At 36.6% G+C, this 12640-nt stretch overlaps 1 non-coding gene across 1 annotated transcript; it reads left to right on the top strand.

The window, feature by feature from the left end:
* Window positions 1-429: 429 nt before the first annotated feature.
* On the top strand, window positions 430-536 carry LOC141722332 (small nucleolar RNA R71). Its single transcript, XR_012575353.1, has one exon. It is a non-coding gene; the product is annotated as a small nucleolar RNA R71 (small nucleolar RNA).
* Window positions 537-12640: the final 12104 nt, after the last annotated feature.

The following is a 12640-nucleotide window of genomic DNA, read 5'->3' as shown; positions in this document are numbered from 1 at the left end:
GGATGATTTCTGTTGTTAGGATGATAGGTCGCTGGCACAGGCTGCTGTTGTCGCTGATAATTATTCACATATTGAACAGATTCGTTGACAAGAGAACAATGATCCGTAGCATGAGAACCTGCACAAAGCTCACAAACCATAGCTATTTGATTAACTCCATACGTAGCCAGAGAATCAACCTTTATTGATAGCGCTTGGAGTTGGGCTGCAATAGCGGTGGCTACATCAACTTCCAGAATACCTGCGACCTTGCCTGACGTCATCCTCTGAGTTGGGTTTTGATGCTCATTTGCAGCCATCGTCTCGATAAGATTATACGCCTCAGTATAGCTTTTAGCCCATAAGGCGCCTCCAGCTGCTGCATCGAGCATGGGCTGAGATTGGGCCCCCAAACCATTATAAAAACCAGTGATTACAATCCAATCCGGCATTCCATGATGTGGACATTTTCTCAACATTTCCTTGTAGCGTTCCCAAGCCTCGCACATAGATTCTGTAGGTTGCTGCGCAAACTGAGTAAGAGCACTCCTCATAGCAGCAGTCTTTGCCATTGGATAAAACTTCACCAGAAACTTTTGTGCAAGATCTTGCCACGTAGTGATGGACCCAGCTGGTTCAGAATGTAACCAGTCTTTAGCCTTATCCCTCAGTGAGAATGGGAAGAGCCTCAACTTGATAGCCTCATCAGTCACGCCATTATACTTAAAAGTGCTGCAGATCTCGACAAAATTCCTTATGTGCATGTTGGGGTCTTCAGTTGCCGCTACTCCAAAAGAAACAGAATTCTGCACCATTTGAATAGTGCCCAGCTTGATTTCAAAGGTGTTAGCTTGAATAGCCGGATGAAGGATGCTTGACTGAATGTCATCAATTTTAGGCCGAGAATAATCCATAAGAGCTGGATCAGCTTGAACAATACGATCTCCCATGTTTACTAGTTCTTTCTGCTCAGTTCCTGAATCCGAATCCTCAAAATCTAACTTCTCCGGTGTATCAAGAACTTCGTCTTTCTCCTCAGCTGTATCTAAGGTCCTCTTGCGAGCACGAGAACGAGTTTGCATAAACGTTTGCTAAAGTACCTGAAACACAACCGAAAAGAGTAATTAACTACTACGTCCTAATCACTGAGTCCTAATGACCAATGATGGTAAGTACATAAACTAAACAAATACGCCGAGTCCCCGGCAGCGGCGCCAAAAACTTGTTAGGGCGAAATCACGAACTAATATTCACGCAAGTATACGCGTTCACAAGTAATATAGAATACTTTCTAGTTCGTTCCCTCAGAGACTCAGACTAATTTATTGTCTAATTTAACTCACTCACCAATGTATGACTACTTCTCAATGTTAAGATAATAACACTTAAAATTGTTGATTAAATATTAACTATAATTAACTACTTAATTAACCACTTAACTAACACTTCAATTTATCAATAATAAAACACTCATGAGATCACAACTTCATTATTACTTCCTTCTATAGCCATAGTTATTACCTTTTGCATGTGACAGTGATGATATTAATCGAATAACACGAAACTGATAAAAGCCAACTTTCATTGTACTAATACCATTCTATCAAACATCCACAATTAAGATAGAAGTTGAATAGTCATCAATTATGTTGAGTTCCTATATGTCTACAGAAATTGACAACACAACGATTTAAGCACAAGTTATTCCTTTTTTGATTACATAGGGAAAATAAAACTGTTAGAACTACCCACTAATCATGCACAACGTACATGAACCTATGCTAGCATGGCAAGTTCTAAATCTCAAGATCCACCGTCGCTTCATAAGAGATTAACACCCTATCTTATATGTTCGTGACGCACATAAGAAGAATACGCACAACCAATACTAGATATCATGTAATCATCACATACTAAAGTATTAAACAATTAACTAAAGAATTCCATAATAAATCCGTTGCAACGCCATGATCACGATTAGCCCATAATAGAACTTATCGCCATCATGGGTTCATATGAAATCATGATAAACAAACACAAGAAAATAATAACTAAACTGATTATATTAAAACAGAGTACGTCACAAGAGTAAATAAGTCAAAGCAAGAAAACTAGCATCCAATGTTACAACGAAACAAGAATCACAAGAATATATGCTTCCTCTTCGTTGCTGTGTGCTAAATCGGTCTTCTTCCTTATCTCCTTCGCTTCTTGCAAAACACAATCTAAAACATAATCTCCTCTTAATACTCTGTGAAAAACGTCTCAAATCTACCTATATAATAGTCCCATAAAACTCAGATTACATAGAAGTGGAAGCCAAACAGAAGTAGAAGTCTAAAATAATATATCTTTTTCCCCGACCCTGCACGGCCGCTCAGCATTTCTGCGCGGGTGCGCAAGGCTGCTGCGCGGCCGCTCAGCATTGCTGCGCGGGCGCGCAGGACCCTTCTGGAAAAATTCCATGTTTGCTCCGTTTCTTCGCCGTAATCTGCCCGTTCTTTTCCTCTCGGAATGGTGAACACATGCCAAGGCTTATTCTTGATGATTCCTCCTCCGAAATGCAACTAATACCCTGAAATGCATAAACACTAGAAAAACGCATCAAATACACAAAATACTTGATTTCAAGACACCAATTTAAGCCATTTTAAGACGTTCTAAGTGGTATAAAATGCCACTTATCACCCGTCAACAGCTTATTATATTTAAACTTTTATATTCTTTATTTAAACAATATATTATATTATATTATTTATTTTCAGTCAAGTCTCAAATTATTATAAAACATATATTGTTATAATTTATTATATTCTTCGATTTATTTTTCAACTATTGAAAATTATATTATAAAATATATTATTAAAAACTATCAAATGTTAAAAACAATCCGTGCATCGCACGGGTTATAGGCTAGTATATTATAATATCCAGGATGGGGTATAATTTGGTTCAACGGTTATCCCTAATTTTGATTATTAAAAAAATATATAAATAATGTTATATATCTGCTAAACTACTAAATTATTAAATCACTTACACATATAGTTACTAATCTTGATAAACTACAATCACAGCTTATCCTATTATTAAAAAAATAAATAAATATTTATTTGTACAGAAATTTTGGCTTAGAGGTTATAAGTGGTTTGTTGATTGAGGTTGTTGGCACTAAAGTTTTGGCTAGAGGTTGAGCTAGGGCTGTTTGGATTTTTAGGGTTTGCCGTGGTTCTGAGCCATCATGTCTTCTCTTACTCCTTCTCTTATTTGCTCTATGCTTCTCATCATTTTTCTTATCATCTTCCTTCTTCTTCTCTCCACCCTTGCTTCCAGATGGCTTAGTGGATTGACTTGGATTTGAGCCAGAAGGATTTTTATCATCTTTCTTCTGCTCATCATAATCTAAATCATCCTTGTTGATTTGAGTTTTGGGCAAGTTGGCTTCAGCATCACTCTGGTATCTCCTCAACAGCTTTATCATCTCTACATCATCAAAGTTCTTATTCTTCTTAGATTTTAAGCCAGTTTCCAGAATCATGATAAGCTTCTTGTTGGCCATGACACATTGTTTAGGGATTTGAAAGTGTTTGAAGTGTTTGGTGTTTGGACAGATGTATATTATTCCCTTGCTTGGCTGTAGGTATGCTTCAGGAAAAGCAACAAGGTGTTGTCATGAGTCACAACTCTGACTTTGGTTATCAGAATGTCCAACTCAGATGCCCTCCTTGAGACCAGATAGTTGAGGAACACCTGCATACACCTATCTATCCCAGAGTCATTTGTGTTGATCACTATACTATTTTGTAGAAAATTGTCTTGATTTACCATGATCAACCTTAAGAAGTTAATTGTCTTGTCCAGGGCCTTCTTGTATGTGAAGTGATTACTGTTGAGAGAAGCTTGTAGGGCCTGAAGTAATTTATCAAATTCTCTGCTCAGACGTGGTCCTTCAGTAGCCCTAATAAGCCTCTTCATGTCGAGATCTACTTCTTGATTTAAATTCATTTCAACACCCTAGATTTATTGAGTAGATGATCTGGATCTTGCTAGCCTAGCCTATATCTCCCCTTAGTCTTGTTGTCAGGCATGAGGAGGGGAGTAGGAATTTCAGGCCTTATCTGCTCTGGAAGTGATGTTAGAGGAATGTTGAGCTTTCCCATGATGGCTCCCAAAGCAACAGAGTTTTGCATTTGAAGGTGCTTGTGAGAGTCCACCAGGGTCTTTATGTCTGTCTGTTGACTTTTGACTCGAGAAGTCAAAGCCTGAACCTGAGGGTTGAGAGAATCATTGGAGTTTTCCAAAGAAGCTACTTGAGTCTTGAGTTCTTTAATGTCTTGAGAAGAAGAGCTTGTAGAAGAGATAGTAGTAGATTGGCCAAAGGTAGCTTGCACAAATTTTTGAATTTCATCCATGACCAAATCTTTCCTAAAAATTCCAATCACCACAAGCCAAACAATTCTCAAAAAAATCACAACCTTACCATTAGCCATGCCTTCACTAAAAGTCAATCTCAAATCTGTTGGGAGGAAGCCTAAGAAAGTCATGCCTACAGAAAAAGTAGAAGTCACTGAAAGGGCCATCTGGAACTGTTTCAGGCAATCTGACTTTCTACCTTTGAATTGGTGCATCTCAGATGGAGATTATTTTCAACAACTTGCTGAGGAAATAGTCAGAGCCTGGGTTGTATCTCTAAGGGAAGTTAGAATTTTTTATGAAGATGGGTCCTTCACCTTCCTTGGCTGCACTTTAATGGATTCACTCCCTCCCACAGAAATCAAGAGAGTGATAAGCCTGCTAAAAGATTAGGATTCTGCTACAAGAGCATGGAGATCAATTCTGGCTAAATGGTTGATTGTGAGAGAAGAAAGAAGAAAAAGAAATGAAGCTGAATATGAGGAAATAAAGAGAAAGTATGATGAGGAAATTGAAATGTTCATGAAAAGTTCAGAAGAACTGAAAGCAAAGGGAAGGAGTAGAATATCTAAAGATGGGAAGTTTCTTAACATCAAAGCTGGCCAATTTTCAAGATTTAGAATTGATTTACTTGACAGTGGTTATCCAAAGGAAGATAGAATCAAGCTTGTAGAAGCTCTAAGTGGGACACCTATTGTAGAAGAACTTGAAATTCTTGTTCAGTTAAGGGATATCCTTAGAGAAGAAACAGAAGCAAAAACAGTCTTTACCTGATGCTTGTAACTACTTAAACCTTGTAAATCTTCTAATGTATAAAAGTTGTAATTGTGTCAATTTTCATGTAATTACTTTACTTTCCATTTTAACTTAGGGTTAGTCTTCTTAACATGCATGAATTTGTGCTAAGAAACCTTCTTACAAATTAGGGGAGATTATTGTGCAAGACATGCCTGTACTTTAACAAAACTATGTCAAAATGACAACCCTAAGTAAGTTGTATTGTAATCTTAGTTTGCATTTTGTATTGTAACATTTAAAGTCTGTAAAAATGTCAAAGAGCAGACTGGAGTCTTTTTGTTTAAACAATATCAAGCCTAAGGATTCTATCTGGAAGAAGATCAAAAAGATCACGCCTCAGAAGAATTATGAAGAAGCTTGGAGTTGAATAAATCTGTTTAGATAAAAATATTCTAAGTCAAGATCTCTACAAGTCACAGATTTAGTGTTATATAGAAGTCAATCGAGAACTCCAAATGACTTGTCGATAAGTCAGGAAAGCTACTAGAGAACTCAGAGAGATATCGACAAGCCAATGGAAGACATGAAGATTGGAGATATTGACAAGTCATTTCTTCACTAGATAAATCTAGAGATAACGACAAGTCAAATATCACTAGAGATCTCTGAGATATCGACAAGTCAAAATGTTACTAGAGATCTCAGAGATATCGATAAATCAAAGTGAAGACATGAAGCTGAGAGATCTCGACAAGCCAAATTCTCTTATAGAGAAATTAGAGACCTCTACAAGTCAAATCTACTATGGAGAATTGTCGATCTCGATAAGTCAATATACTTATCGAGATGTCAAGATCTCTATATGCCTAACTGGAGATCTCGAGGTAAAATCTCAAAGTACAAATTGCAGACCAGTTCAATATCCAAGATCTATAATCAACAAACAATCCAAACAGCTGGATTGACAAGTCTACAAAAAGCATCTTGAAGGATGTGCAAGATCAATGTTGAAGATTAACTGACAGAGGAAGATCAAACTTAACGGAGGGTGCAAAGATATGCTAAGCCAGAAATGGAAATTACACTTTTCCTAAAATATAAATGATTAGTGACAGCTTACTAAATTGAACAACATGTCTTATTATACACTGTGTAAACCAGTAGTTAACTGAATTATAAAGTTAACACTGGTCCTTTGTTAGTAGTAACAATTTAGACAAAATCTTGTAATTCTCTCAAGAAAAAGCTAAGCTCTTTATCAATAAAGAGCCTAGAAATTTTGTAGCAAAATATTCTTAATTTTAATATAAAATTAAGTGAGTTTTAAAAGATCTGTGTTCTTTATTATTGCATGTTTAATTTCTGCAGTAACACATTTCACTACAAGATTTGATTTACTTTGTTCAACCATAAGGAATTCAAGAAAATCACAAAACACCAAAAACACATTCACCCCCTCTGTGTGTTAGTATTTCCTAACAAGAACTGACATCTCGATAAGTATAATGGCTTATCGAGATCTCTTAGTTCTCTATAAGTGTTTTGACTTGTCGAGGTCTCTGAGTTCTCTATAAGTGAACTTGGCTTGTCGAGATCTCTAAACTTCTGCATGTAGAAATGACTTGTCGATACCTCTGAGATCTCTAATGCGGAAATGACTTGTCAAAATCTCCAATCTTCATATCTTCATGTTAACTTGTCGATATCTCTGAGTTCTCTAATGCGGAAATGACTTGTCGATATCTTTGAGGTCTCTATAGGCATTTTGACTTGTCGATATCTCTGAGATCTCTAATGATAATTTGACTTGTCGATATCTCCAATCTTCGTGTCTTCATTTGGCTTGTCGATATCTCTGAGACTTCTCTATAAGCCATTTTAGACTTCTCGATAAGTCATTCTAGAGTTCTCGAATGACTTCTCTATATGACTTTGATCTGTGACTTGCAGATATCTTGACTTAAAATATTTTTTCTAAAACTGATTTATTCAACTCCAAGCGTCTTCACAATTTCTCTGAGGCATGATCTTCTTGATCTTCTTCCAGAGTTTATTCTTAGCCTTGAGACTGTTTACAGAAAAATACTTCAGTCTAATCTTTTACATTTTTACAGACTCAAGTAATATAATACAAAATACAAATTTAGATTATCATACAACTAATTCTTAGGGCTGTCAATTTGACTTAGTCTTGTTATAATACATGCATGTCTTGCATAACAACATCTTGTTCATCTTCACTTACTTCACTGTCATTTACAACCAAGGCACTAGATTCATCAAATACATGTCCTTGATTTGACCTTAATAACTTTCTTCGTAACATTTCAAGTTCATATGTCTTCAAGATTCCATACAACACCTCCAATTTCATTCTGCTCAAGTCCCTTCCTTCTCTTATAGCTGATATCTTCTGTTAAAGGTGGTCAGGAAGAGATATTAAGAACTTTAGGTTCACCACCTCAGCTTCATAATACTTTTATTGAAGTTGCAAGTCATTTACCAATTTGTTAAACCTTTCAAAAATTTAAGTATTTCCTTCTTTAGGCTTTTCCATAAAACCCTCATACTTGATGAAATTTACGGATGAGCGGAAGCGTGAAATAACAATTTATTCCGTAAAAACCATATACCGCACATATAGAAAAATGTATAAAAGGAAAAACTGAGGAATTGAAACCATACCTCGTGAATCGAAGCTTTATAAAATTGGAGTACTAGCAGTTGCTCCTCAGTGTGTGAAGCACTCTACCGGTATCCACCAAGAACGATCCTCTTCGATGAACCTTTTATAAAATCGAGCTTTTATAAAATGGAGTTTTTTGGGAGAGAGAGAGAGAGGAAAAAGATGGAGACTAGGGTTTTCACAAAACCAAAATTATGTGAATAGAAAGAGCCATCTCATTCTATTTATAGGGTTCTCCTAGGGTTTTATAATATATCTTTATATATATTAACCCCCACATTTTATCTTCATAAAATGCTTTAATAATAATTAAAACTATTTAAATCATTATTTTTTTTTCTTAACTATTTAGAAAATAATTCTCTCTCTCATTATTTCATCAAAGAAAATATTCTTTTATGGTGTGACCCTGTAGGGTCAATATTATGCCGGTAGTAGAAATAAATAATAATAAACTTTTATTAATTATTTACATGAATACTAAAATTCACTAAATATAATTAACTGATTAATTATATTTATTCTACATCGTGAGTGATGCTTCTCAACATATCGCGACTATCCGGATAATATGAATTCACTGCTTAGAATATCAAGAACCTGTCAATGACTAGTTACCGTACAATGAATTCCTTCTACCCTTATAATATCCCGAATAAATACAAGGCATGGATCTTGTGTCAGGCCTATCAAATTTAATCATATGATTTCTTATTTATAATGCAAAGTTCATATTAATGCAAATTAGAAACTCCTTTCTAATTTCATACACTCTGGCCAGAGATTCCAAAACTCGCATACTAAGAATAACATAGGATATTCTCTTCCTATACTGGAAGGGGTAGATCCTCTATTGACGTTAACTATCTCTATACACAAATCCCTATGCCCAAAATAGACCTAATGGATGTCCTTGAGACTAAGGACTAAACCAAAGAACAGTTCATTATATATAAGATACCTTTAACGATCTCAAGTCTAAGGACACTTGTACAACTATCACTCAGTGAATAACTATTCACACGTGAGTAATCTCCATTAGTTGTTCAACTTATCGAGTCATGTTCAGTGAACTTATTCCCTAATAAGCACCTACATACCAGCTATAGTGTCACCACATAAATGCCTATGAGAACAGACATCCTCCTGAAGGGAGCAAGCATAGTATGTACCAATCTTTGCGGATCCACTAACATCCGATTAGTTTTCCTATGATCAGGAACTATTTTAAGTCCAGAGTTGTCGTCTTCTAGATCTCACTATTATAATCTCATTATAATTCTAGAAGCTTTACTCTAAACTATGGAACATCTTATTTAATACACTTTTAATAGATAAAGCCCATAAAATATAACAAGTCTTTTATTAATTCAAATTAAATCAAATAGGAATACAAGAAAGTTCTTCATAACTCATCATAAATTATTGGATTTAGGACAGACACTTTCAATCTCCCACTTGAACTAAAGCCAATCACCCTGGTATCTAAAACCCATCTTCTCTTTATGACGATCAAAGTGAATCTGAGACAATGACTTTGTGAGTGGGTCTGCTACGTTGTTATGTGTGTCAACTCTATCAATCTTGACATCTCCTCTTTCAATGATTTCCCTAATCAAATGAAAGCGTCGCAAAACATGTTTGGAATTTTTATGAGACCTAGGTTCCTTGGCTTGTGCTATTGCTGCGTTGTTATCACAATACAACACAATAGGCTCCTCAATGCTAGGAACAACTCCCAACTTAGAAACAAATTTCCTCATCCAAACGGCTTCTTTTGCAGCCTCACTTGCAGCTTTATATTCTGCTTCTGCTGTAGAGTCATCCATTGTAGACTGTTTGGAACTCTTCCAATTAATCGCACCACCGTTCAGAGTAAACACGTACCCTGACATGGATTTTCTATCATCACTTTCTGATTGAAAACTAGATTCAGTATAACCCTCTATTTTCAACTTAGATCCGCCACCAAAAACAAGAAAAATATCCTTAGTCCTTCGCAAGTACTTAAGGATGTTCTTCACTGCTTTCCAGTGGTCTTCACCTGGATTGGACTGATATCTGCTCGTCACACTAATTGAATAAGCAACATCAGGCCTAGTACATAACATCGTGTACATGATAGATCCTATTGCTGAAGCATAAAGAATCTTACTCATACGCTCTATTTCCTCAGGTGTCTTAGAAGACATCTTTTCGGAAAGGGACACTCCATGGCTCATTGGTATGAGACCTCTTTTGGAGTTTTCCATGCTAAACCTTTTAAGCACTTTCTGGATGTATGTACCCTGGGTAAGACCTATCATTCTTCTAGATCTATCTCTATAGATCTTCATACCGAGAATATAGGATGCTTCTCCCAAGTCCTTCATAGTGAAGTTCTTCGATAGCTACACTTTGACTGATTGTAGCATCGGTATATCATTTCCTATAAGAAGTATGTCATCCACATACAATACAAGAAATGTTACCGCGCTCCCACTAACCTTCTTGTAGACACATGGTTCGTCTATGTTTTTTATAAAACCAAACTCTTTGATTGTCTCATCAAAACGGATGTTCCATCTACGAGAAGCTTGCTTTAAACCATATATGGTTCGCAGTAGCTTACACACTAGGTGTTCATTTCCCTTAGAAAGAAAACCCTCTGGCTGTGTCATATACACTTCCTCTTCAAGTTTCCCATTGAGGAAGGCCGTTTTCATGTTCATTTGCCAGATCTCATAGTCGTAGTAAGCAGCAATCGCAAGCAAAATCCGAATTGATTTTAATAGGGCTACAGGCGAAAAAGTTTCATCAAAGTCAATCCCTTGTCTTTGTCTGAATCCTTTTTCCACGAGCCTGGCCTTATAGGTCTCCACCTAGCCATCTGCTCCAATCTTTCTTTTGTATACCCATTTGCACTCAATAGGCTTCACACCCTCAGGTGCTTCAACCAAAGTCCATACTTGGTTGGTATACATAGATTCCATTTCGGATTTCATGGCACTTTGCCATTTCTCTGAGTCAACACTACTCATAGCCTCATTATAGGTCATAGGGTCGTCATCATCAATGATTGACAACTTATTGTCATTCTCAATGACAAGGCCATAATACCTCTCAGGTTGGCGAGACACTCTCCCTGACCTACGAATGGGCTGTTCCACTAAAGGTTGTTCAGTCTGAACAGGTGTTTCCACTTTATTCGTAGTAGTTTGTGCTTCTTGAACTTTATCAAGTTCAATTTTGCTCCCACTATTTTCTTCAAGGATAAACTGCTTTTCCAAGAAGGTAGCATGTCTGGAGACAAACACCCTATGATCGGTATAAAAGTAATACCCTAAAGTCTCTTTAGGATATCCCACAAAACTACATTTTACGGATCGCGATTCCAGCTTATCTGGGTCAACTTTCTTGACATAAGCTGGACATCCCCAAATCTTAATGTGTTTAAGACTCGGTTTCCTTTCTTTCCATATCTCATATGGAGTTTTAGGGACAGATTTGGAAGGCACCTTATTCAGTAAATATGCTTAGGTTTCCAATGCATAACCTCACAGGAATACTGGAAGATTCACATAGCTCATCATAGACCGAACCATGTCTAACAAAGTTCGATTTCTCCTTTCAGATACCCCATTCAACTGTAGAGTATATGGAGGAGTCCACTGGGAGACTATACCATTTTCTTTGAGATAATCTAGAAATTCTCCATTCAAGTATTCACCACCTCGATCTGATCGAAGAGTTATAATACTATGTTTGGTTTGTTTCTTCACTTCATGCTTATATTCTTTGAACTTTTCAAAGGCTTCAGACTTGTGTTTCATCAAATACACATATACGAATCTAGATCGATCATCTATGAAAGTAATGTAGTATGAAAATCCACCCATGGCTTGCGTAGACATTGGTCTACATACATCTGTGTGTACCAATCCTAGCAAATCTGCAGCCCTCTCTCCATGTCCACTAAATGGAGATTTGGTCATTTTACCCAATAGACAAGACTCGCATGTAGGATATGATTCAAAATCAAAGGGGTCAAGTAACCCTTCCTTATGCAATGTCCGCAGTCTATTTTCACTAATATGACCAAGTCTGCAGTGCCACAAAAAGGTGAGATTTTCATCATCCCTTTTTCTTTTATTAGTATGTTCAATTTGTAGTAAATCATGCTCTACGTCACATACATACAAACCATTATTTAAAATACCACTTCCATAAAGAACGTTATCTCTAAGAATTGAACATTTATTATTCTGAATAACAAACAAAAATCCATCCAAGTCTAACATGGGAATAGAAATAATATTCCTCACAATCGAAGGAACAAAATAACAATTATTTAAAACAATAGTCTTTCCCGTAGGCATATGTAAATGAAATGATCCTACAGCTTCAGCAGCAACTCTTGCTCCATTTCCCATCCGTAGAATCACCTCCTCTTCCTCAAGAGTCCTACTTCTCCTTAGTCCCTGCAACGAATTGCAAATATGAGAACCACAGGCGGTATCTAATACCCAAGTAGAAATTTGATTTAATGACATATTCACTTCAATCATGAACATACCTGAAGCAGAATTGGTAGTCTCACTACCCTTCTTCTTCTTCAATTCTGCAAGTCTTCCAGTGCCCCACCTTGTTACAGTGAAAGCAAACAACTTTGCTCTTGGGGTCTTCAGCTTTTGGTGGAACAGGCTTTTTCTCACCTACTTTCTTCTTCTTGGAAGGGTTCTTCTTCCTTTTTTTAGGATTGGAACCTTCACCAATTAGAAGAACAGAGCTCTTCTTAGGGGGGAAATTCGATTCCACAGTCTTCAATATGTTGTGGAGTTCAGC

This window comes from Apium graveolens, chromosome 4 (assembly GCF_009905375.1).
Source record: "Apium graveolens cultivar Ventura chromosome 4, ASM990537v1, whole genome shotgun sequence".
NCBI classification, from domain to species: Eukaryota; Viridiplantae; Streptophyta; class Magnoliopsida; order Apiales; family Apiaceae; genus Apium; species Apium graveolens.
This window is presented reverse-complemented; position numbering and strand designations above follow the sequence as displayed.